Below are 4,725 nucleotides of genomic sequence, written 5' to 3'. Positions count from 1 at the left end.
CTGCTCATGCTTTTGATGTGAAGTTTGATGTCATTTCCTATTACAAGTCCTGTAGATACTTCCCTACATTGTTTTCCAAGGTCTTTATGGTCTTGGCTGTTATATTTAGGCCTTTGATATCCATCTTGAGTTAATTTTTGTATAAGGTGTGAGATAGTAATACTCTTTCATTCTTTTGCATATGGATATCCAATTCTCCAGGCACCATTTATTGAAAAGACCATTCTCTCCCAGGTGAGTGGGCTTGTTGAACTTGTCAAATATCAGATGACTGTATATATGAGGATTTATATCAGAACTCTCAATTCAGTTCCATTGGTCAGTGTGTCTATTCTTGTGCCAATATCATGCTGCTTTCACCACTGTTGCTTTGTAGTATGTTTTGAAGTCAGGTAGCATGAATCCTCCTTTCAGTTTTCTTTTTCAGTATGTCTTTGGCTATTCAGGGCCTCTTTCCTTTCCAAATAAATTCCATAATTAGTTTTTCTAGTCCATTTTTTACATGCTGTGTTTATTTTTATTGGGATTGCACTGAATCTGTAAACCAGTTTTGGTAGGATAGCCATCTTAATGATATTTAGTCTTCCCATCCATGAACAGGGAATAGTCTTCCATTTATTTAAGTCTTCTTTGATTTCCTTGAACAGTGTTCTGTAGTTTTCTGTGTATAAGTCTTTTACATCTTTAGTTAAATTTATTTCTTGGTATTTGATTTTTTAAATTTACTATTATAAATGGTATTTGTTTCTTGATTTCCTCCTCAAATTTCTCATTATTGGTGTACAGAAATGCTACTGGTTTTTGTGCAAGTATATATCTTGTGGTAGGCCTGTTGGGATTTATGCTGTTTGGGGTACATTGTGCTTCCTGGACATGTACATCTATCTCACTCAGTAGATTTGGGAAGTTTTCAGCCATTATTTCCTCCAACACCCTTTCTGTCCCCTTTCCCTTCTCTTCTCCTTCCAGGATGCCTATAATATGTATGTTTGTGCATTTTGCATTGTCATTCAGGTCCCTAAGTCCCAGCTGGATTTTTTTCTATCTTTTTATTCATCAGTTCTACTATCTGTTTGATTTCAGATGTACTGTCTTCCACATCACTAATTTTCTCCTCTGCCTTTTCTAATCTGCTGTTATTTGCTGAGAGTGTATTTTTGATTTCTTGAATTGTGCTGTTCATCACCATCATATCTGTTATCTTTTTGTGTATATTGCAATTTCTTCTGAATGCTCTCCAAGTGTTTTCTTAATATCCTTAATCTCTTCCCTCACTTCATTCGTCTATGATATATGTTTTGAGAGCTTTGACTAGTTTTTTGCTGTTCTGCTCCTCTTCCTGGTTTTTAGTTTGTTCATTGGATTGAGTCATGTTTTCTTGATTATTGGTATGGTTTGTAATTTTTTGTTGCTGTCTGGTCATCATTTTACTTTAATGGGTTTATTCAGTTGATTAGCTTCTCCATCTAGTCTCAGGGTTTATTTAGGTGTTGTTTTTATGTGCATTTTAATTCTTCTTTTTCTTCTTATTCTATTTCCTTGTTGGTGTCTAAGTTCCCTTGAGGGAAAATATTAGGACCAGGGAACGCAAAAGGGGTAAGAAAAGAAAAAGTATAATAGTAGTATTGATAGTAAATGTTAGTAGAAAACCATGTGACTTCTAGTAGAACAGATATTAAACTCATGTAAGCTGTGTAAAGTTATAACAGTAAAAATTGGAGTACCTACAGTGAGATGGTAAAGTGATTATGGGGAAGAATAGCACATGAATTAAAAGGCCAGTGTGGTCAGGAGAGAGGGAAAGAGAAAAGAAAGGACAATAACATAAAGAATGTATAAAAGATAGAAAACAGAATAGAGGTGTTAGAAATAAAAAGTCAGAAAAGTTGGGGGCAAAACAAAGAGAGGTGGAATGTAAGAGAAACAATAGACAATGAAGGATAGAAAGATTTAAAGGAAAGGGGATAACATTGGTAACCAAAATCAGTACTCACAGTAAAGAGGAAATCAAGGATGAGGAAGCACGGCAAATAAGAAACAGTGCCTGCAGCACCTAATAGAAAAAAAGAAGAAAAAGAAAAGAAAAAGAAAAAGAAAACAGGGGGTGGGGGGAGAAAGAAAAAAGGCCCTTGGGGGAATAAAGAGGAAGGTAAAACAGGAAAACAAAGGAGCAAACAAGACTAGACAAGGCCTCAAGCAAGGAATCCTCTTTGCAATTGAATAAACTGCATAGGAGTCTGACCTTCCTCCTTTCTCCCTTCCTCACTTCCCTCTCTCCCAGGGGAGCAGGGAGGCTGTGTGAGGGCTCCCCTGGGAGATTCAAATGGGACCCTGGTGAACCAACTCACCACAGAAAATAATGACCCTTAGTTTCTTGAGAGAGAACACCCACACCTTGCCATGAACCCTAAGTATGCTATTGGAAGCCTACAAAGCATATCTTATTCTCCCCTTCCCTTAGTGTGCTCCAGAGGACTAGTTAATTTTCTGACTCCACCTTCTCCCAATCCAAGTTTCCCTATCCCAGGGTGTTTAGGTAAATTGGGCTCTCTCAGCAGATTCACCTCTTCTCTCTTCCTAGCCTCTCTCCAAGCCAGCTGGTATGCTCTTCCAAGCTCAAAAAAAAGGGGGACCAGAAAATAGAACCTGCACTCCTTGGACCTCCCTGCACCACTCACTGAAACCCTCCCACTTTCGGAGTTTGTCCAGGACTGGAGGGCTAGGGGAATGCCGGAGTTCGGGGCATGCTGGGTTTAAGGAACATGGGCCTGGGAGAATGCAGGCTCAGGGTACATGGATTTCAGAAATGTGGGTTATGGGGAATGCGGCATTTGGAGAATGCAAGGTTCAGGAAACACGGCTTCAGGGATTGTGTGTTTGGGGAACACGGGGCTTGGGAATTCCACCATGTGACTGGTGGTGTTCAGGGAAAGCTGTGGCTCTCAGACCTAGGGGAAGAGTTTTGCCTTCCCTCAGCTTCTGGCTTCGGTGTCAGAATCCCGCGGTTTTATCTAGAGCAAGCACTTTGTCACAGTCTCTCGAGATTGACCTCCAGACACCTCCTGCTTTGTAGGTCTCCAAAACTGCCCAGTCAGGCAGGATTCTGTCCCCACTCAGCCAGTTTTTTGCAAGAGAGATGATGACGGTCCACTCACTTGGATGCCATCTTGCCCCACCTCCTGCTAAATTTTATTTTTTAAAGACATGTCAATGTACAGTCTGTTGTTGTTTACCTTGAATAAGAACATTAAATTGTTGTGTAGCATTTGACAAGGCAACATGCATATAATGTTGGACATCTAATTAAGTTGAATTTTTTTCAATTCTAGCTAATAGCCCCCTTAAAATCCTTCCAAAGACCCCCTAGGAGTCCAAGGGCCTCTGATTGAGAACCACTGACCTAAAAGGAAAAAAAAAAAAACTACTTAACTACTTTGGAATACATTTAACCAAGGAAGTGAAAGACTTAAAACTGAAAACTATAAAAATGGCTGAAAGAAATTAAAGACATTACTTTAATTAAACTAAAGAATTTAAAGAAAACTTAAATGGAAATTTATGAATTAGAAGTAATAATATTGGGAAACAGACTTGGCCCAATGGACAGGGCATCCACCTGCCACATGGGAGGTCCATGGTTCAAACCCCGGACCTCCTTGACCCATGTAGAGTTGGCCCATGCCCAGTGCTGATGAGCGCAAGGAGTGCCATGCCACACAGGGGTGTCCCCTGTGTAGGGGAGCCCCACATGCAAGGAGTGTGCCCCATAAGGAGAGCTGCCCAGCGCAAAAAGAAAGTGCAGCTTACCCAAGAATGGCACCACACACATGGAGAGCTGACACAATAACATGATGCAACAAAAAGAAACACAGATTCCCTGTGCTGCTGATAAGGATAGAAGCGGTCACAGAAGAACACACAGCGAATGGACACAGAGAGCAAACAACTGGGGGAGGGAAAAGAAATAAATTTTAAAAAGGAGTCTTTAAAGAAAAAGACAAAATATTTCTCAGATGCTCTTACACATGCTGAAAGTGATGATGCCACACGTGCACTAGAATTGACATCTTAACAATATTTAGTCTTCCAATCCATAAAGACGTAATGTTCTTCCATTTATTTGCTCTTCTTTAATTTCTTTTAGCAATGCATTGTAGTTTTCAAAACACAAGTGCTTTACATCCTTGGTTAAGTTTATTCCTAAATATAAAATTATGGAATGCTTCATGAATTTGAGCATGCTCAGGGGCCGTGCTAACCTTCTCTGTTTGTTCCAATTGTAGTAAATGTGCCTCTAAAGCAAGCATTACTTCATTAGCTTTGGCTTTTACCTTTATTAATTCCTCTTTTCACAATTTTTGTCAATTTTTTCTAATTTATAGATCTAGTTCCTTCTTCAGTTATTTAAAGTATTTCCTATTATTTAATACAAAATTTAAAATCATAGAGATTCCTCTGGGCTTTAGATTTGGCAGTGTTCTATAGTTTCTTTGTGGGTTTTTTTTTTAAATCAATTTTATTCATACATATTAATAGAGTGTACAATTCATCCAAAGTGTACAATCATGGTATTTGGTATAAGCATATAGTTGTTCATTCATCACTTCAATTTAGAGCATTTCATTATTTCAATGATAATAATAATAAACAAAAAACAAAGAAACAAACAAGAAAATTCCTTACCTCTCGAGCTCTCCACGTTTCCCCTGCTATACTTATCTACTA

The 4,725-nt window shown here is 38.6% G+C and overlaps 1 pseudogene; it reads right to left on the bottom strand.

Moving 5' to 3' along the window:
• Positions 1-4,208: 4,208 nt before the first annotated feature.
• Positions 4,209-4,303, bottom strand: LOC111767266 (U6 spliceosomal RNA; annotated as a pseudogene).
• Positions 4,304-4,725: the final 422 nt, after the last annotated feature.

This window comes from Dasypus novemcinctus, chromosome 15, assembly GCF_030445035.2.
Source record: "Dasypus novemcinctus isolate mDasNov1 chromosome 15, mDasNov1.1.hap2, whole genome shotgun sequence".
Lineage (NCBI taxonomy): Eukaryota > Metazoa > Chordata > Mammalia > Cingulata > Dasypodidae > Dasypus > Dasypus novemcinctus.
The sequence above is the reverse complement of the archived record's forward strand: the minus strand, read 5'-3'. Positions and strand labels throughout refer to the sequence as shown.